Source organism: Ranitomeya imitator, chromosome 5 (assembly GCF_032444005.1).
Source record: "Ranitomeya imitator isolate aRanImi1 chromosome 5, aRanImi1.pri, whole genome shotgun sequence".
Lineage (NCBI taxonomy): Eukaryota > Metazoa > Chordata > Amphibia > Anura > Dendrobatidae > Ranitomeya > Ranitomeya imitator.
In genome coordinates, this window is record NC_091286.1 from 192,942,140 (window position 1) to 192,965,128 (window position 22,989).

Below are 22,989 nucleotides of genomic sequence, written 5' to 3' on the forward strand. Positions count from 1 at the left end.
CATCCTAGGCCCTTTATTTAAGAATGTCTCTGTCCTGAAATAATGTCCTCATCCTAGGCACTGTATGTAGGAAGGTCCCCATCCTAGGCCTTGTATGTAGGAATGTCCCTGTCCTGGGCCTTATACAGTCATGGCCAAATATATTGACACCCCTGCAATTCTGTCAAATAATACTCATTTTATTCCTGAAAATGATTGCAAACACAAATTATTTGGTATTATTATCTTCATTTAATTTGTCTTAAATGAAAAAGCACAAAAGAGAATGAAGCAAAAAGCAAAACATTGATATTTTCACACAAAACTCCAAAAATGGGCCAGACAAAAGTATTGGCACCCTCTGCCTAATACTTGGTTGCACAAACTTCAGCCAAAATAACTGCAACCAACCACTTCCAGTAACCATCAATGAGTTTCTTACAATGCTCTGCTGGAATTTTAGACCATTCTTTTTTGGCAAACTGCTCCAGGTCCCTGATATTTGAAGGGTGCCTTCTCCAAACTGCCAATTTTAGATCTCTCCACAGGTGTTCTATGGGATTCAGGTCTGGACTCATTGCTGGCCACCTTAGAAGACTCCAGTGCTTTCTCTCAAACGATGTTCTAGTGCTTTTTGAAGTGTGTTTTGGGTCATTGTCCTGCTGGAAGACCCATGACCTCTGAGGGAGACCCTGCTTTCTCACACTGGGCCCTGCATTATGCTGAAACATTTGTTGGTAGTCTTCAGACTTCGTAATGCCATGCACATGGTCAAGCAGTCCAGTGCCAGAGGCAGCAAAGCAACCCCAAAACATCAGGGAACCTCTGCCATGCCATACCCACGTAGTATATAACATAGCCACGTAATATATAGCACAGCCCACATAGTATATAGCACAGCCCCCATAGTATATAGCACAGACCACGTAGTATATTGCACAGCCCACGCAGTGTATAACACAGCCCACATAGTAGATAACACAGCCCACGTAGTATATAACACAGCCTTGTAGTATATAGCACAGCCACGTAGTATATTGCCCAGCCACGTATATTGCACAGCTACATAGTATATAGCACAGCCCACGTAGTATATAACACAGCCACGTAGTATATATCACAGCCCACGTAGTAGATAGCACAGCTCATGTAGTATATAACACAGCCACATAGTATATAGCACAGTCCACATAGTATATAACACAGTCCACATAGTATGTAACACAGCCCACATAGTATATAACACAACCTCATAGTATATAGCACAGCCACGTAGTATATTGCCCAGCCACATATATTGCACAGCTACGTAGTATATAGCAGAGCCCACATAGTATATAACACAGCCACGTAGTATATAGCACAGCCACATATATTGCACAGCCATGAAGTATATAGCACAGCTCACATAGTATATAGCACAGTTCACTCAGTATATAACACAGCCACGTAGTATATAGCACAGCCCGCATAGTATATAGCACAGCTCATGCAGTATATAACACAGCCACATAATATATTGCCCAGCCATGTAATATATTGCACAGCCATGTAGTATATAGCACAGCCCACATAGTATATAGCACAGCCTACATAGTATATAGCACAGAGACGTAGTATATAACACAGCCCATGCAGTATATAACACAGCCCACATAGTATCTAACACAGCCCAAGTAGTATATAGCAATGTGGGCACCATATCCCTGTTAAAAAAAATGTAAATAAAAAATAGTTATATACTCACCTTCTGGCGGCCCTTGGATCCAGGCCAGGCATTTAGCAATGCTCCTCATGACGCTCCAGCCCCAAAAATGCATTGTTGTCTCACGAGATGATGACGGATCTTGTGAGACCACAATGCATTCTTCAGACCGGAGCATCGGGAGGAGCGGGAAAGGCGCCGGAAGGTGAGAATATAATGATTTTTTTTATTATTATTATTTTTAACATTAGATCTTTAAACTATTGATGCTGCGTATGCAGCATCAATAGTAAAAAGTTGGTCACACAGGGTTAATAGCAGCGTTAAAGGACTGCGTTACACCGCAGCATAACACGGTGTAATGCAGCCATTAACCCTGTGTGAGCCCTGACTGGAGGGGAGTATGGAGGGGGCACTGACGGAGAGTAGGAAGGGGCAAATTCGCGGCCGGACTGTGCCCGTCGCTGATTGGTCTAGTCAGCGACGCGGGATTTCCGTGACAGACAGACAAACAGATGGAAGTGACCCTTAGACAATTATATAGATAGATGTCCCCATCTTTTAATATTGTCCCTGTATTGTGCCATGTATCTAATAATGTTCCTACCTTGTAACAATATCTCTATCCTGAGACCTACATTTAAGAAAGTCCCTGTCCAGTAATAATATCCCCGTCCTGGACCTTGCATGTAATAATATCCCCTGTCTTGTAATAATGTCTCCATCCTGAGCGATATTTGCAATAAAGTCCCCATCCTGTAATAATGTTCCTGTCTTGTGCCCTGAATGTAATAATACCCCTGTCCTGTAATAATGTCCCCATCCTAGGCCCTGTATTTAAGAATGTCCCCGTCCTGGGCCCTATATGAAATATTGTTCCCGTCTTTGACCCTGTATCTGATAATAACCCTGTTCTGAGCCCTGTTTGTATGTAATAATGTCTTCCATAATATAATAATATCCCCATCCTGTGCATTTTATTTAACAATGTCCTTATCCTGTAATAATGTCCCCATCATGGGTCTTGTATGTAATAATATCCCAGTCCTGTAATTATGTCCCGGTCATGTAATAATGTCCCCATCCTGGGCCCTATATGTAATAATGTTCCCGTCTTTGGCCCAGTATGTGATCATGCCCCTGTCCTGGGCCTGTTTGCAATAATATCCCCTTTCCTGTAATAATATTCCTATCCTGGGCCTTGTATGTAATAACATTTCCCATCCTGTATGAATGCCTCCATCCAGAGCCCTGTTTGTAACAATATCCCCATCTTGAGCCGTATATGTAAGAAAGCCCCTGTCCTGTAATAATGTCTCCCACCTGGGTCTTGCATGTAATAATATCTCCTGTCTAGTACTAATGTCCTCATCCTGAGCAATGTTTGTAATAATGTCCCCATCCTGTAATAATGTCCCCGTTCGAGGCCCTGAATGTCATAATGTCCTGTCATGTAACAATGCCCCCATCCTAGGCCCTGTATTTAGGAATGTCCCAGTCTTGGTCCCTATATGTAATAATGTTCCCGTCTTTGACCCTGTATCTGATAATACCCCTGTTCTGGGTCCTGTTTGTAATACTATCCCCCATCCTGTAATAATGTTCGCATCCTGGGCCCTGTATGCAATAATGTTTCCCATCCTGTAAGAATGCCCCCATCCTGGGCCCTGTTTGGAATAATATCCCCATTTTGTAATAATGTCCCTGTCCTGGACCCTGTATGTAATAGTATTCTCCATCCTGTAATAATGTCCCCGTCCTAGGCCCTGAATGTAATAACGTCCCGTGGTGTAACAATGCCCCCATCCTAGGCCCTGTATTTAAGAATGTCCCAGTCTTGGTCCCTATATGTAATAATGTTCCCGTCTTTGACCCTGTATCTGATAATACTCCTGTTCAGGGTCCTGTTTTTAATAATATCCCCCATCCTGTAATAATGTTCCCATCCTGGACCCTGTATGCAATAATGTTTCCCATCCTGTAAGAATGCCCCCGTCCTGGGCCCTGTTTGTAATAATATCCCCCGTCTTGTAATAATGTCCCTGTCCTGGACCCTGTATGTAATAGTATTCCCCATCCTCTAATAATGTCCCCATCATGGGTCTTGTATGTAATAATGTTCACATCCTGTAATAATGTCCTGGCCTTGGCCCTGTATCTAATAGTATCCCCTGTCCTGTAATAATGTTCCCCATCCTGTGCCCTGTATTTAATAATGAATCCCATCCTGTAATAATGTCCCCGTTCTATAATAATATCTCTGTCCTGGTCCTGGGTCCTGTATGTAATAGTGTCCTTATCCAGGCGGTTTCCTCAAACACATTTAAATACAAAAAAAATAAACAATTCCTCTCACTTTTCCTTTCTCCTTTCTTTCTGCTCTATAACCGGCGTAGGGGGGGCAAGCGGCTCATGGCAGTGATATCATACAAAGTACGCAACAGGCATGCCGACATGGGCTGCTGCCTCTGATAGGTCAGAGGTCACTATATCACAGCTGCAGACTAGGCAGGCGTCAGCGGGCCCACTGACACCACAGGCCTGGTCGTGGTTGCACCCTCTGTTATAACAATAGCTTAGGCACTTTCAGATTATATACAGTGGGGCAAAAAAGTATTTAGTCAGTCAGCAATAGTGCAAGTTCCACCACTTAAAAAGATGAGAGGCGTCTGTAATTTACATCATAGGTAGACCTCAACTATGGGAGACAAACTGGGAAAAAAAAATCCAGAAAATCACATTGTCTGTTTTTTTATAATTTTTTTTGCATATTATGGTGGAAAATAAGTATTTGGTCAGAAACAAACAATCAAGATTTCTGGCTCTCACAGACCTGTAACTTCTTCTTTAAGAGTCTCCTCTTTCCTCCACTCATTACCTGTAGTAATGGCACCTGTTTAAACTTGTTATCAGTATAAAAAGACACCTGTGCACACCCTCAAACAGTCTGACTCCAAGCTCCACTATGGTGAAGACCAAAGAACTGTCAAAGGACACCAGAAACAAAATTGTAGCCCTGCACCAGGCTGGGAAGACTGATTCTGCAATAGCCAACCAGCTTGGAGTGAAGAAATCAACAGTGGGAGCAATAATTAGAAAATGGAAGACATACAAGACCACTGATAATCTCCCTCGATCTGGGGCTCCACGCAAAATCCCACCCCGTGGGGTCAGAATGATCACAAGAACGGTGAGCAAAAATCCCAGAACCACGCGGGGGGACCTAGTGAATGAACTGCAGAGAGCTTGGACCAATGTAACAAGGCCTACCATAAGTAACACACTACGCCACCATGGACTCAGATCCTGCAGTGCCAGACGTGTCCCACTGCTTAAGCCAGTACATGTCCGGGCCCGTCTGAAGTTTGCTAGAGAGCATTTGGATGATCCAGAGGAGTTTTGGGAGAATGTCCTATGGTCTGATGAAACCAAACTGGAACTGTTTGGTAGAAACACAACTTGTCGTGTTTGGAGGAAAAGGAATACTGAGTTGCATCCATCAAACACCATACCTACTGTAAAGCATGGTGGTGGAAACATCATGCTTTGGGGCTGTTTCTCTGCAAAGGGGCCAGGACGACTGATCCGGGTACATGAAAGAATGAATGGGGCCATGTATCGTGAGATTTTGAGTGCAAACCTCCTTCCATCAGCAAGGGCATTGAAGATGAAACGTGGCTGGGTCTTTCAACATGACAATGATCCAAAGCACACCGCCAGGGCAACGAAGGAGTGGCTTCGTAAGAAGCATTTCAAGGTACTGGAGTGGCCTAGCCAGTCTCCAGATCTCAACCCTATAGAAAACCTTTGGAGGGAGTTGAAAGTCCGTGTTGCCAAGCGAAAAGCCAAAAACATCACTGCTCTAGAGGAGATCTGCATGGAGGAATGGGCCAACATACCAACAACAGTGTGTGGCAACCTTGTGAAGACTTACAGAAAACGTTTGACCTCTGTCATTGCCAACAAAGGATATATTACAAAGTATTGAGATGAAATTTTGGTTCTGACCAAATACTTATTTTCCACCATAATATGCAAATAAAATGTTAAAAAAACAGACAATGTGATTTTCTGGATTTTTTTTTCTCAGTTTGTCTCCCATAGTTGAGGTCTACCTATGATGTAAATTACAGACCCCTCTCATCTTTTTAAGTGGTGGAACTTGCACTATTGCTGACTGACTAAATACTTTTTTGCCCCACTGTATAGCAGAATATACTACCACAATAATACAGTGGCATGTAAAAGTTTGGGCACCCCTGATCAAAAATGCTGTTATTGTGAACAGTTAAATAAGTTAAAGATTATATGATCTGTAAAAGGGCTAAAGTGAAAGATGACACTTTACTTTGTATTTTAGGCTATATATATATATATATATATATATATATATATATATATATATATATATATATACACACACACGTGGTAAAAATTGTTGGTACACCACGTTTAATGACAGATAAACCCACAATGGTCACAGAAATAATTTGAATCTGACAAAAGTAATAGTAAAAGATCTTTGAAAATGAACATAGTTGCATTTCAACCATGCTTCCACAGAATTTAAAAAAAAAAAATGAAATAGGCCTGGCCCCCTTTCCAGGGTCCTGTGAATTAATTCACTCCTCTCTATGCATCAGTCATGTATTCTCCCCCTGTATACTGTATGTGGTATAAAATGTATATTACCTATGTGCACACATCCGATGTTATATACAGAATAACATACGACGGTATAATGTCTGATGTCTGTTGTCATATTACATCATATTCCAATCATATATTTTACGATTTATCTACACTGTATATATATAAAGCTGAGTGTATGTATGTGTGTGTATGTATCAGGCCACTCCCACTCCACATAGCCCCACCCACTCCACATAGCCACACTCATTCCACACCCAAAGCCCCATTTGCTGCAGGTTCGGGATGCCGATCCTGATGATCACTGCATTCCCCAACATCTCTTCCATCCGCTGGCCGGGTGGGTCTCTGTCTGAGCCGGCGGGGGGTCTCTGCCTCTGTCTCTCCTCAGGGGGTCTCGGGCAGAGTGCTGTGCCGAGTCTGTGCTGGGATCTCTGTCACTTTTAGGGGAGTTGCTGGTCGGGTTGTCTCCGGTGGGGTCGGTGGTGTCTGGAATCAGGGAGCCTCCAGTCGGGTGATCAATGTCAATAGACCGGCAGAATTTCTGCCTCTCAGCGGCTCCATGCTCTCCGTTATCAGTGTTGCCGATGCCAGGATCTTCTCTGCTGTCTTAGTCTGGGGAGACTCTGATGATGTCGGGTTGTCTGTCCCTGGTGATGGGTCTTCTCCCTCTTCAGGGGACTGTCCCACTGGCTCTGGGGTCTTTGAGTCTCCCCCGGTAGAGGAGCGGAGAGTACAGGGAGCCCCGAGATCCCTCGGGGGGGGGGGGGGGGCTATGCAGTGAGGGAGGGTCAGGTCCACTCCACGACCTCAGGATCCGGAGACACATCATGAGCAGAAGAAGGGGAGGAGTGGAGGGACTGCATCTCATAGAGAGAGGGGGGAGAGGGGGTGAGAGACAGCACACACTGCATGTAATACAGGGGAGAGCTGCAAGAAGCAGGGGCACCATGCCTGAGGGAGAATATGGAGGCGGCATAGCAGTCCTATTGTCAGCTCGGGGGGACACTCCAGCGGCTAATACCAGGGCAATTGGGCACACAGTGCCGGTAACAGCCACAGGACTATGTCCAGTCAGAAAGAGCGGGAGGGAAGAAGTCTGCAGCTCATGGAGGAGAACAGTGTCACTGGCACCCTGATCATACACTGCAGTGCCAGGCCTGGAACACGGCAGCGCGTGTGTGTGATACAGAGGGGACCTGTGTATATACAGCTCTGGCAAAAATTGAGACCACTTCAAAATTTTCAGTTTGTCTGAATTTTCTCTTTATATGTATATTTTTGAGTAAAATGTAAATTGTTCTTTTGCTCTATAAACTACTGACAACATGTCTCCGAAGTTCCAAGCATTACATTTTGTATTTATTTTCTGAAAATGAGAAATGGTCAAAATAACAAAAAAATGCATTGCTTGCAGACCTCAAATAATGCAAAAAAACAAGTTCATAATCATTTAGGAACAATATTAATGTTTTAACTCACGAAGAGTTCAGAAATCAATATTTTGTGGTATAACCATGATGTTTAATGACAACTTTCTTGCGTCTTGGCATGCTTTCCACCTGTCTTTCACACTGCTTTTGGGTGACCTTATGCCACTCCTGGTACAAAAATTTAAGCAGTTCTTCTTTGTTTGATGGCTTGTGACTATCCATCCTCCTCTTGATTACATTCCAGAGGTTTTCAATGGGGTTCAGGTCTGGAGATTGGGCTGGGCATGACAGGGATTTGATGTGATGGTCCTTCATCCACACCTTGATTGATCGAATTTTCCTACTGGAAAAAAACAGTCCTCAGAGTTGAGGAACATTGCCTGAGCAGAAGGAATCAAGTGTTTTTCCAGGATAACCTTGTATGCGGCTTGATTCATACGTCCTTCGCAAAGAATAACCTGCCCAATTCCAGCCTTGCTGAAGCATCCCCAGATCATCACCAACCCTCCACCAACTTTCACAGTGGGTACAAGACAATGTGGCTTGCATGCCTCTCCAGGTCTCCGTCTAACCACTAGACAACAGTTGATGGGCAAAGTTGTAAATTAGACTCATCAGAGAAGATTACCTTACTCCAGTCCTCTATAGTCCAATCCTTATAGTCTTTGGAAAACTTCATCCTGGCTGTCTTTTGCTTCTCATTGATGAAAGGCTTTTTCTAGCTTTGCATGACTTGAGTCCTGCCTCTAGGAGCCTGTTACGAACTGTTCTTGCCATGCACTTCACCTCAGCTGCCATTTGCCATTTCTTTTGTAGGTCACTTGACATCATCCTGCAGTTGCTGAATGACATTCAAAAAAGATGACGGTCATCCCGATCAGTGAAGAGTCATTTTCGCCCTCTGTCGGTCTGTAGCTTTGTTGTCCCCAATGTCTGCTGCTTGACCTTGTTGTAATGGACTGCCGTCTTAGAAATTTTAAGGATGGAGGCAACATGACGCTCATTGTGTCCCTCTGCTAGTAAAGCCAGAATTGAGCCATTCTTTTACTCACTCAAGACTTTTCAACTCCTTTGGCATGGTTAAAAGTTATATTTTCATTCCTATTTCTTTTGGGATATTACTTGCACTTGTTTTGTCATCCAGATTGTCCTATTGCAAGAGGATTGTGAACACCACAGCAGTATTTTTTTTATAATTTCCTTCATTAAATAAGATTTGGTTCAGGTGATCACCTATTCAGAAGCACATTAAGTAGAATGAGGTGTACTCTGGAATCCAACTGACACTGGAATGGAATGGCTGTCAGACATGTAGAGAAGCTGACTTTTATAAAACTGTGCAATGGTCTCTTAATTTTTGCCAGAGCTGTATATACACACACTAGAAAATATTGGAGACTGCAATACCATAGCTGGAGCATGGCAGCGGGTGAACCACAGTTTGTAACTATGCCCGGGCAATGTCAGGCTCTTCAGCTAGTTTGAAAAAAAAAACAAAGCAGAAAAGATATTCAGAGGTACATTTAGTATTTAGTGTCCTATATTTATGTGTGACCACCACCTTTGCTTCATGTTTATGTCATTTTTACATTGCTGTACAATATGTTTTCTTTTTTGCTGCACTTTTTCAGACGGCTTTGACCTGTAAAAGATGTCATGTGCATATACCCTAAGGCTATGCTCACATGCAGTGTTTTTGCAGCGCCTTTTTATTTCTTTTACATTATTAGCAAAGTCTATGAGATTTCAGAAATCTTATGCACATGCTTGTTTTTTTACTGACTGAATTTGAGTACTGCAGCATTTTTTAAATCTGCATCATGTAAATTCTTACAGCATTTTGCAGCGCTTTTTCACCCATAGAAAACAATGAGAAAGTGTAAAAATACAGCAAAAAGGAACAGCTTTTTTATAGCATTTTCTAAGTGTTTTGGTGAATAAAATTAACTGTATTAAGCTTGTACTGTGGAAAAAGCACCCCAAAATGCTGAAAATGGGTATTTTTACTGCAAAAAGAGCAGGTGTTGGTTGCAGAAAAAAAAGCTGTGAACATAGCCTTCACTTGGTTTTGGTACCATATCTGTGTAGTACACTTGGTTGTTTTACTGCTTCTATGTAGTTAGCTTGATTCTAGTACCACTTCTGTGTAATGAGCTTCAGATCTTTGAAACTATATAAGATTTGCCAGGAATTACACCAGAAAATTTTATTTTTGGGAAAATTTGCTGAACCTGGGAAGTTCGAATTTAAAACAGTTTGATCATCTCTAGGTATGCAGATTTATAAAGGAAGCACATCTCTCTGCTTTTATCTATACTAATAATTAAATGTCCTTGTAATTTATACCAACCTGAATCAGAGCTCCTCTTCAGTTTCTTTTGGATCTGAAAAAAAGAAAAGATACACTTCAATTGGTGGCTATGGGAAACAGTTTTTCTATTAGAAAATTTTGATAAATCTCTTTTTAAATTGTGTGCTAAATCCTATCAACCATATTTGATTCATAAATTTCGCAACAGTTAGTACAATACTATACAATTAACATAATGCTTTCGTCAATACGATGCAAGTGTGCTCTAACACATTCCTCAACAGCCATTTATTTACCTCCCTTCCTTAAAGGGACACTGTCACCTGAATTTAGAGGGAACAATCTTCAGCCACGGAGGCGGGGTTTTGGGGTTTTTGATTCACCCTTTCCTTACCCGCTGGCTGCATGCTGGCTGCAATATTGGATTGAAGTTCATTCTCTGTCCTCCATAGTACACGCCTGCACAGTGCAATCTTGCCTTGGAGGTGGTTGGGTGAGGAGCAAATAAGTGTGGAGGTTGAGAAGGAGGTCTTGGGAGGACCGGAGATTATGTGAGGGAATATATCGGGAAATTATTTCAGAGATACAGTATATGGAGGAGACAGGTTATGGATAGCTTTGTGAGTCAGTATTAGTAATTTGAACTGGATACGCTGACGGAATTGGAGCCAGTGAAGAGATTTGTAGAGGGGGGAAGTGGAGGAGTAGTGAGGAGAGAGATGAATTAGTCAGGCAGCAGAGTTAAGGATGGACTGGAGGGGTGCAAGGGTGTTAGCAGGCAGGCCACAAAAAAGGATGTTGCAGTAGTTGAGGTGGGAGATGATGAAGGCATGCACAAGCATTTAAAGTAGATTGACGGTTGAGGAAAGGACGTATTCTGGAGATATTTTTGAGCTGAAGGCGACAGGAGGTGAAAAGAGCTTGGAAGTGCGGTTTGAAGGACAAGGCAGAGTCAAGGGTTACTCCAAGGCAGCGGACTTCTGGTACGGGGGAAAGCGTGATGTCGTTAATTGTGATAGATAGGTCAGGTGAGGAAGATCTATGAGATGGAGGAAAGATGATGAGTTCAGATTTGTCCGCATTGAGTTTGAGGAAGCGAGAGGAGAAGAAGGAGGATATGGCTGATAGTCACTCCAGGATTCTGGACAGCAGAGAGGTGACATCTGGGCCAGAGAGGTAGATCTGAGTGTCATCAGCATCTAGATGGTACTGGAATCCATGGGACTTTATGTGTTGTCCCAGGTCAAGTGTATAGATTGAGAAGACTAGGGGTCATAGAACAGAGCCTTGGGGGACTCCCAACAGAGAGAGTGTGGGATGAGAAGGTAGTATGGGAGTGGGAGACGCTGAATTTGCAGTTGGAAAGGTATGAGGAGATCCAGGATAGGGAGAGGTCTTTGATGCCAAAGGGGGAGAGGATCGGTAGTAGGAGGCAGTGGACAACTCTGTCGAAAGCAGAGGACAGGTCTAGATGGAAGAGTACAGAGTACAGAGTATTGTCCTTTAGCTTTGGCTGTAAGTAGGTCATTAGTAATTTTGGTCAGGGCTGTCTCAGTTGAGTGATGGGGCAGAAACCAGATTGTAGATTGTCAAAGAGCAAGTTATATGAGAGGTGGGAGGAAAGTTCAGTGTGGACGTGCTGCTCCAGGAGTTTGGAAGCGAATGGGAGCATATGTAAGGCCAAAGTCCGGGCTGTGGGTACCAACAAGGCATCGTTTCCAGAACTGCCGGGGCCGCGTCCAATGTTGCAGGGGGGAAGGAAATGGAGGATGGAAAGGACCCATGACCTGCAGGGGGCTTGATAAGCAAGGGAGGAAAAAGGGAGCTTTGCAAGGGAAGGGGCAAAAATTCCCTGCCAAATCCACCGGCAGTGACAGACAAAGCACGTCAAGTGGGAGATCGGGGCATGGGACTTCGGACTGCAGAGCATGTTGGAGATTACTTGTGGGAGGCTCCTAGCTGTGGAGAGCAGAGTGATAGCCTAGGGGCTCAGCGGGTCAGACTGGTGACCGCCCGCAGCCGTCAGAAGAGTTGGAGCAGATCTGTTGGGCCTAAAGACCGCAACACCAGCATCAGCTGACTTTCAGCTTTCATCTGTGGAGAAGTGATCAACATCAGACTAACGTTAAGTGGAACAGATACTTGTATACACTGTTGCCTTAAGTTACCCTGTTCTTTGCATTCTCTAGTTTAACCCCTTTGCGACATGCTCCGTATTAGTACTGCGCTGCGGGAACTGCATTTGTGCCAGCAGCAGTACTAGTACGGCACCACGATCGCTGCGGTCTCACGGTGAGCATCGCGGCGATCACATGCAGGTGTCAGCTGTATGTGACAGCTGACACCCCGAAGCAATGCTCACGATCAGTGCTAGCACCGATCGTGGGCATTTAACCCCTCTGATGCCGCTGTCAGTAGTGACAGGGACATAGAGGGGCATCGTGCAGGAAAGGGGGTTCCCTACGTGCTTCCATCAGAATAACGCAATGTGATTGCATTATTCTCATGGTCTCCATGGAGACTCCCGGCCCCAAAATGGCCGTGGGGTTCTTCCGGGTCCTGCAGTGAGGTGGCTTGCGAGCGCCTGCTGAGAACGGGCGCCAGCAAGCCTCCTTCGCTCCCTGTCAGATCGCTGATCTGTCACAGTGCTGTGCAAAGTGTCAAAGTGTCAGTTCAGCGATCTGATGTAATATAGTGATGTCCCATCCTGGGACAATGTTATAAAGTTAATTAAAAAAAATTAGGATGTGTAAAAATATTTTTTTTTAAATCCCCAAAAAAAGAAAAAAAAATTTTATTTTACAATAAATCCAATTATTTATGTAAATAAAAAAGCAATAAAAGTACACATATTTGTATCGCCACGTTCGTAATGACCCGCTCTATAAAACTGTCCCACTAGTTAACCCCTTAAGTGAACACCATACAATAAATAAAAAAAGAGGCAAAAAACAATGCTTTATTATCATACTGCCGAATAAAAAGTGAAATAAAAAGGGACCAAAAAGACGGATGTAAATAAAAATGGTACAGCTGAAAATGTCATCTTGTGCCGCAAAAAAAAAGCCACCATACAGCTCCATGAGCAAAAAATAAAAAAGTTATAGCTCTCAGAATAAAGCACTGCAAAAATAATTATTTTTTCTACAAAATAGTTTTTATCGTATAAAAGGGCCAAAACATAAAAAATTATATAAATGAGTTATCGCTGTAATCGTACTGACCAGAAGAATATAACTGCTTTATCAATTTTACCACACGCAGAATGGGGTAAGCGCTCCCCCCCAAAAGAAATTCAGGAATTGCTGGTTTTTGTTCATTCTGCCTCCCAAAAATCGGAAAATAAAAAGCGATCAAAAAATGTTATGTGCTTGAAAAAAGTTTAATATAAATAAAAATGATATCAATGAAAATATTATCTTGTCCCACAAAAACAAGCCATGATACAGCTCTGTAAGTGGAGAAATGTAAAAGTTATCTCAGAATATAGGGATGCAAAAACAATTATTTTTTTTCTATAAAATAGTTTTTATTGTGTAAAAGCGGAAAAAAATAAAAAAAATATAAATGTAGTATCGCTGTAATCGTACTGACCCAAATAATACAGCTGCCTTATCAATTTTACCATATGGTCAATAACATAAAAAAACACCTCTCCAAAACAAATTTCTGCATTGCTAGCTTTTGTTCATTCTGCCTCCCAAAAGTCAAAACATGTTATGTACCTGAAAATGGTACCAATAAAAATGTCAGATCATTCCGAAAAAAAACAAGCCCTCACATGACTTTATTAGCAGATATTTAGGAAAATGATAGCTCTCAAAATATGGTGATGCAAAAAATTTATTTAGCAAAAATAGTGTTTTTAGTGTGTGACAGCTACCAAACATAAGAAAATATACGAATGTGGTATCGCTGTAATTACACCGACCCGAAGAATAAAGTTGACTAATCGCTTTTTCTATCCGAGAAACTGTGTATAAGAAAAATAAAACCAATTGTCGACCTGCGGCTCATTTGTTTATTCTTTCTCCCAAAGATCGCAGTAAGGCTCAGTGCACATTTATCCTACCCTCTCTGCTGATCACTTACACCGGAGTTTCAATGTAAATCTCTATCGCCACCTATTGGAAGTAGCAATCCTAACAGTCAATGTCGACCCTTTAATGAGCCTTGTCACATGACTTAGGATAATAGCCAAACCAGAATCTCAATTTGCAGATACTGGAGTTCTAGTTCTCTTCCTCTCTGAAGAGACAATTTGCAATGTAAATCTCTGAAATACATGATTCGGACAGAACTCCTGGTGGAAGAGTCACTATAATGAGGCAGATAACATAGTAACATAGTAACATAGTTATTAAGGTTGTAGGAAGACTTTAAGCTGATCTAGTTCAACCCATAGCCTAACCTAACATGCCCTAACATGTTGATCCAGAAGAAGGCAAAAAAAACCTATGTGGCAAACAGTAAGCTCCACATTGGGGAAAAAAATTCCTTCCTGACTCCACAAACGGCAATTAGACTAGTTTCATGGATCAACGCCCTATCAAGGAATCTAGTATATATAACCTGTAACATTATACTGTTCAAGAAAGGCATCCAGTCCCCTCTTAAATTTAAGTAATGAATCATTCATTACAACATCATACGGCAGAGAGTTCCATAGTCTCACTGCTCTTACAGTAAAGAATCCGCATCTGTTATTATGCTTAAATCTTCTTTATTACAGATGTAGAGGATGCCACCATGTCCCTGTCTCACGTCTATGAGTAAAAAGATCATCAGGAAGGTCTTGTACTGTCCCCTCATATATTTAGACATTGCAATAAGATCACCCCTTAGCCTTCGTTTTTCCAAACTAAGTAGCCCCAAGTGTAATAACCTATCTTGGTATTGCAGACCCTCCAGTCCTCTAATAACCTTGGTCGCTCTTCTCTGCACCCGCTCTAGTTCAGCTATGTCTTTCTTATACACCGGAGACCAGAACTGTGCACAGTATTCTAAGTGTGGTCGAACAAGTGACTTGTATAGAGGTAAAATTATGTTCTCCTCATGAGCATCTATGCCTCTTTTAATGCATCCCATTATTTTATTTGCCTTTGTAGCAGCTGCCTGACACTGGCCACTGAATATGAGTTTGTCATCCACCCATACACCCAGGTCTTTTTCATTGACAGTTTTGCCCAGTGTTTTACAATTAAGCACATAATTATAGATCTTATTTCTTCTGCCCAAGTGCATGACCTTACATTTATCCCCATTAAAGATCATTTGCCATATATCAGCCCAAGCTTCTAGTTTACATAAGTCCTCCTGTAATATAAAATTGTCCTCCTCTGTATTGATTATCCTGCAGAATTTAGTGTCATCTGCAAATATTAAAATACAACTCTGTATGCCCCCTACAAGGTCATTAATAAATGTTATAAAGAATTGGGCCTAATACTGACCCCTGTGGTACCCCACTGCTAACCGTTACCCAGTCCGAGTGTGCTCCATTAACCCCTTCGCGACATGCGCCGTACTAGTACTGCGCTGCCGGCACTGCATTTGTGCCAGCAGCAGTACTAGTGCGGCGCACCGATCACCGCGGTCTCGCGCTGAGCGCCGCGGTGATCGGGTGCGGGTGTCAGCTGTATACGACAGCTGACACCCCGCAGCAATGCCCACGATCGGCGCTATCGCCGATCGCGGGCATTTAACCCCTCTGATGCCGCTGTCAGTAGTGACAGCGGCATAGAGGGGGATCGCGCAGGGACGGGGGCTCCCTGCGCTCTCCCACCGGAGCAACGCAATAAGATCACGTTGCTCCGGTGACCCGGAAGGAGTCCCCGGATCCAAGATGGCCGCCGGACTCCTTCCGGGTCATGAAGTGACCTGGCTAGCCGGCGCCTGCTGAGAGCAGGCGCTGGAGAGCCAGCTAAGCTGCCTTTCAGATCGTTGATCTGACAGTGTGCTATGCACAGTGTCAGATCAACGATCTGATCTAATACAGAGATGTCCCACCCTGGGACAATGTTAGAAAGTAAAAAAAAAAAAAAATAGAATGTGTAAAAAAAAAAAAAAAAAAATCCCCAAATAAAAAAAAAAAAACATTTCCCAATAAATCCATTTATTTATGTAAAAAAAAAAAAAAAACAATAAATGTACACATATTTGGTATCGCCGCGTCCGTAACGACCCGCTCTATAAAACTATCTCACTAGTTAACCCCTTCAGTGAACACCGCAAAAAAAAAAAAAAAAAAACAAGGCAAAAAACAACGCTTTATTATCATACAGGCGAACAAAAAGTGGAATAACACGCGATCAAAACGACGGATATAAATAACCATGGTACCGCTGAAAACGTCATCTTGTCCCGCAAAAAAAAAGCCGCCATACAGCATCATCAGCAGAAAAATAAAAAAGTTATAGCTCTCAGAATAATGCGATGCAAAAACAATTATTTTTTTATATAAAATAATTTTTATTGTGTAAAAGCGCCAAAACATAAAAAAAATTACATAAATGAGGTATCGCTGTAATTGTACTGACCCATTTTACCACACGTGGAACGGTATAAACGCCCCCCCTAAAAGAAATTCAGGAATTGCTGGTTTTTGTTCATTCCGCCTCCCAAAAATCGGAATAAAAAGCGATCAAAAAATGTCATCTGCCCGGAAATGTTACCAATAAAAACGCCAACTTGTCCCGCAAAAAACAAGACCTCATATGACTCTGTGGGCCAAAATATGGATAAATTATAGCTCTCAAAATGTGGTGATGCAAAAACTATTTTTTGAAATAAAAAGCGTCTTTTAGAGTGTGACAGCTGCCAATCATAAAAATCCGCCAAAAAAACGCTATAAAAGTAAATCAAACCCCCCTTCATCACCCCCTTAGTTAGGGAAAAATAATAAAATGTAAAAAAATGTATTTATTTCCATTTTCCCATTAGTGCTAGGGTTAGGGCTAGGGTTAGGGCTAGGGTTAGGGCTAGGGCTAGGGTTAGGGCTAGGGTTAGGGCTAGGGTTAGGGCTAGGGCTAGGGTTAGGGTTAGGGCTAGGGTTAGGGTTGGGGTTAGGGTTTCAGTTATAATTGGGGGTTTCCACTGTTTAGGCACATCAGGGGCTCTCCAAACGCGACATGGCGTCCGATCTCAATTCCAGCCAATTCTGCTTTGAAAAAGTAAAACAGGGCTCCTTCCCTTCCGAGTTCTCCTGTGTGCCCAAACAGTGGTTCCCCCCAACATATGGGGTATCAGCGTTCTCAGGACAAGTTGGACAACAACTTTTGGGGTCCAATTTGTCCTGTTACCCTTGGGAAAATAAAAACATAGGGGATAAAATATCATTTTCGTGGAAAAAAAATTTTTTTTTATTTTCACGGCTCTGCGTTATAAACTGCAGTGAAACACTTGTTGGTTCAAAGCTCTCACAACACATCTAGATAAGTTCCTTTGGGGGTCTAGTTTCCAATATGGGGTCACTTGTGGGGGGTTTCTACTGTTTAGGTACATCAGGGGCTCTGCAAATGCAACATGACGCCTGCAGACCAATCCATCTAAGTCTGCATTTCAAATGGCGCTCCTTCCCTTTCGAGCTCTGCCGTGCACCCAAACAGTGGTTCCCCCCAACATATGGGGTATCAGCGTTCTCAGGACAAGTTGGACAACAACTTTTGGGGTCCAGTTTGTCCTGTTACCTTTGGGAAAATAAAAACATAGGGGATAAAATATCATTTTCGTGGAAAAAGAAATATTTTTTATTTTCACGGCTCTGCGTTATAAACTGTAGTGAAACACTTGTTGGTTCAAAGCTCTCACAACACATCTAGATAAGTTCCTTGGGGGGTCTAGTTTCCAATATGGGGTCACTTGTGGGGGGTTTCTACTGTTTAGGTACATCAGGGGCTCTGCAAATGCAACATGACGCCTGCAGACCAATCCATCTAAGTCTGCATTTCAAATGGCGCTCCTTCCCTTCCGAGCTCTGCCGTGCACCCAAACAGTGGTTCCCCCCAACATATGGGGTATCAGCGTTCTCAGGACAAGTTGGACAACAACTTTTGGGGTCCAATTTGTCCTGTTACCCTTGGGAAAATAAAAACATAGGGGATAAAATATCATTTTCGTGGAAAAAAAAATATTTTTTATTTTCACGGCTCTGCATTATAAACTGTAGTGAAACACTTGTTGGTTCAAAGCTCTCACAACACATCTAGATAAGTTCCTTGGGGGGTCTAGTTTCCAATATGGGGTCACTTGTGGTGGGTTTCTACTGTTTAGGTACATCAGGGGCTCTGCAAATGCAACATGACACCTGCAGTCCATTCCATCTAAGTCTGCATTTCAAACGGTGCTCCTTCCCTTCCGAGCTCTGCCATGCACTCAAACGGTGGTTCCCCCCCACATGTGGGGTATCAGCGTACTCAGGAAAAATTGGACAATAACATTTGTGGTCCAATTTCTCCTGTTACCCTTGGGAAAAAAAAAATTGCGGGCTAAAACATCATTTTGTGGAAAGAAAAAATGATTTTTTAATTTTCACAATGCTACATTCTAAACTTTAGTGAAACAATTGGGGGTTAAAAGTGCTCACCACACATCTAGATAAGTTCCTTAGGGGGTCTTCTTTCCAAAATGGGGTCACTTGTGGGGGGTTTCCACTGTTAAGGCACGTCAGGGGCTCTCCAAATGCGACATGGCGTCCGATCTCAATTCCAGCCAATTTTGCATTGAAAAGTCAAATGGCACTCCTTCCCTTCCGAGCTCTGCCATGCGCTCAAACAGTGGTTTATCCCCATATATGAAGTATCGACGTACTCAGGACAAATTGCACAACAACTTTTGGGGTCCAATTTATCCTTTTACCCTTGGGAAAATAAAAAATTTGGGGCAAAAAGATCATTTTTTGTGAAAATTAATAAAAAATTTTTTTTTACGGCTCTACATTATAAACTTCTGTGAAGCACTTGGAGGTTCAAAGTGCTCACCACACATCTAGATTAGTTCCTTAGAGGGTCTACTTTCCAAAATGGTGTCACTTGTGGGGGTTTCCACTGTTTAGGCACATCAGGGGCTCTCCAATCGTGACATGGGCTCCGATCTCAATTCCAGCAAATCTTGCATTGAAAAGTCAAATGGCGCTTCTTCCCTTCCGAGCTCTGCCATGTGCCCAAACAGTGGTTTACCCCCACATATGGGGTATCGGCGTACTCAGGACAAATTGTACAACGACTTTTGTGGTCCAATTTCTCCTGTTACCCTTGGTAAAATGAAACAAATTGGACCTGAAGTAAAAATTTTGTGAAAAAAAAGTTAAATGTTCAATTTTTTTAAACATTCAAAAAATTCCTGTGAAGCACCTGAAGGGTGAATAAACTTTTTGAATGTGGTTTTGAGTACCTTGAGGGGTGCAGTTTTTAGAATGGTGTCACTTTTGGGCACTTTCTGTCATATAGACCCCTCAAAGTCACTTCAAGTGTGAGGTGGTCCGTAAAAAAATGGTTTTGCAAATTTTGTTGCAAAAATGAGAGCGATTTCTCAACTTTTAACCCTTATAACGTCCTAACAAAAAAAAATTATGTTTCCAAAATTGTGCTGATGTAAAGCAGACATGTGGGAAATGTTGTTTATTAACTATATTATGTGATATAACTCTCTAATTTAAGGGCATAAAAACTAAGAGTTTGAAAATTGCTAAATTTTCATAATTTCCGACAAATTTTTGTTTTTTTCACAAATAAATGCAAGTCATATCGAAGAAGTTTTACCACTATCATGAAGTACAATATGTCATGAGAAAACAGTGTCAGAATCACCAGGATCCGTTGAAGCGTTTCAGAGTTATGACCTCATAAAGTGACAGTGGTCAGAATTGTAAAAATTGGCCCTGTCACTTAGGTGAAAACAGGCTTTGGGGTGAAGGGGTTAATAAACACCCTTTGTTTCCTATCTCTGAGCCATCTCTCAACCCACTTACACATATTTTCCCCTATCCCCATTATTCTCATTTTATGTATCAACCTTTTGTGTGGCACCGTATCAAAAGCTTTTGAAAAGCCCATATACACTACGTCCACTGTGTTCCCTTGGTCCAGTCCAGAACTTACCTCTTCATAGAAACCGATCAGATTAGTCTGACAGGAACGGTCCCTAGTAAGCCTACTGGGTCATAGTTTTGTGCACCTCTAAAAACAAGGACACCTGCTAAACAGAGGAGTCCAGAGTAACATTGCTGCCTCATTATAGTGAATGGATCTATGGGGTTTCATCTGAATCACGTAATTTAAGCATTTAGATGGAAACCACAATGTAAGTGCTCAGTGTAGAGCACAAGATAAATATGATCCAAAATGTTATACAAAATTTACTCAATAAAAGCTTCAAATCCATCCACAACTCCCCAGGGCCACTCAGGTCCATCATCTGTCAATGGAAATATAGAGGACGTCCATGTTACTAGGTAGCATTAAGGCTATGGAAAAACGCTATAGCTCCTGGACTACCAAAAGAAATCCAGTGAATCATCAAGCTGATCATAATGTATGGGCACTACAATGTATGTGCACTACAACAGCAGATTTCCAATTTTCTCTTCCCAACATTCACTGCTGCTTGTTTTTGGAAAACACCCATGGAGTCAAAATCATCAATAAACTTGTAGATAATTTCCTACAGGAGTGTCATTTCCATAATGGGATAATTAGAGAGGGAATTCTGCTCTTATGGCACTTAGGAGCTTTATATGTAGAGTCTGCAAATTATTGTATGATAATTTGTTCTGCAAGAGTCAAATTGTGCTCCTCCCACCAGATTCTCGCTAAGCAGTACTGTACACCCACAAATGGGGTGTTGCCACTTTCAGCAGAAATTGTGTGACACATTTTAGTGCCATTTTTACCCTTTTTCCCCATGTGTAAATTTGAGGCTAAAACAAAATTTTTGTGGTAATAATGTCATTATTTTTTATTCACTGCCCAATAGTATAACATTTTGTGACACACTTGTGGTGTCAATATGATCACGGCACACTTAGATGAATTCATTGACAGGTGTAGCCTGTAATATGGGGTCACTTATGGGGGGAGTTCTGCTGTTCTTCTACCTCCAGACCTTTTCCAGTGGTTCATGGCACCTGCAAATTATAGCAACCAAATCTGCACTATAATATGGTGCTTCTTCCCTTCTGACCTTTCCATGGTGCCTGAAAAGTATTTTCCAATTACATGAAGGATGTTGGTGCATTCAGGAGAAATTGAACTACAAACTGTGACTTCCAATTTTTTACTATTAGCCCATATAAAAATTAAAAACTTGGGGATAAATCAACATTATAGTTGTAAAAATGTAATTCTACTTTCTTCACTGGCCAATGGTATAAAATTCTGTGAGGCACATATGGGGTCAATACAGTCATTGCACCCTTAGATGAATTCATTGAGGCTTTAGTTCATAAAATAGGGTCACTTATGGGGGGCTCTGCTGTTCTGGCACCTCAGGGGCTCTTCCAATGTGACATGGCACCCTCATACCATTCCAGCAACAATTGAACTCCAATATGGCGCTTCTTCCCTTCGGAGCTGCGCTGTGCCTCAAAAGTTGTTTTCAACCACATATGGGGTATTGGCATACTCAGGATAAATTGGGTAAAAAGTTGTAGCATTCATTTTTCTTATTATCCCTTTTGAAAATTAAAAACTTGGGATCAAAGCAGGAGCGGGCTGGGCCGGGGGACAGGCAGGCAAATCCCCCCAGGTTGCTCCCCCAGCAGCTGTACAGGGCTGGCTGCCTGATGGCAGTGCACAACAAACTGCCTGAGACCGTTTCTGCTGTACAGTACTGAAATGCAGCCAGTAGCAGACACAGCCGCGTGCATCACAGTCTGTCTCAATAGCCACAGACCATGGTTTCTAAGACTTCAGCATGCTCACGCAGGCGACCTGATGACATCAATGTCTCATGCTGCTCTGCAGACTAGAAGAGAAGACAGAGGCTGCAGTGCCACAATTTCATTATTTTTTATATGAACGGGCTGTGGGGCCATCATACATGTGTATATGGGGATAACTGGGGCCAAGGGGGAACTGTGGCCATCATACTATATATATGTGGAAACATATTTAGAATTGAGAGTCCTCAGTGGTTGATACTTTTTAATGGCTAACTGAAAAGATGGTAACAAATTGCAAGCTTTCGAGACTACACAGGTCTTGCAATTTGTTACCATCTTTCAGTTAGCCATTAAAAGGTATCAACCACTGAGGACTCTCAATTCTAAATATTTTTCTATCTACTGGCTAACACGGTACCAAGATATATATCTTTCCTGTATATATATGTGGAAAACTCTTCTTGACACAAAGCCTCCAGTTCCTGTAAATTCCTGGGCTGTCTAGCATGAACTGCACACTTGAGATCTCCCCAGAGTGGCTCAATTATATTGAGCTCAGGAGACTAAGATGACCACTCCAGAACCTTTATTTTGTTCTGCTGTAGCCAATGACAGGTCAACTTGGACTTGTGTTTTGAATCGTTGTCATATTGGAACATCCAAGTACGTCCCAGGCGCAGCTTCTGGGCTGATGAGTGTAAATTTTCCTCCAGGATTTGCTGATAATGTGCTGCATTTATATTTCCTTAAACTTTGACCAAGTGTCACGATGTGACACGACCCAACGGGGGGTTGGTCAGCAGACAGCGCAACACACACAACGGGATGGAAATGGGGAGAGGACATGGCTGCCAGGGCACCATCAGAACGCAACACAGGCCAATGTTTAGTCAGGATTTCTCGAATCCGATCCCAGTGGCAGTTGGAGGTAGAGATAAACCAAACAACAGATTCATCCGTCTCTTTGTTTCTTTTAGATTGTATAAGTAAATCCTCCCTCCTCGTAGCTTTGGCCCATCCATAGCCCGCCTTA

General features: G+C 42.3%; 1 protein-coding gene across 1 annotated transcript in view; it reads right to left on the reverse strand.

Moving 5' to 3' along the window:
• Positions 1-22,989, reverse strand: part of CCR6 (C-C motif chemokine receptor 6) — a 293,164-nt gene that overhangs the window by 18,618 nt on the left and 251,557 nt on the right. Inside the window, exon 4 of the mRNA XM_069769454.1 lies at positions 10,118-10,151. The gene's annotated coding sequence lies outside the window, so the exon portion shown is untranslated. The remainder of the gene's footprint in view (positions 1-10,117; positions 10,152-22,989) is intronic.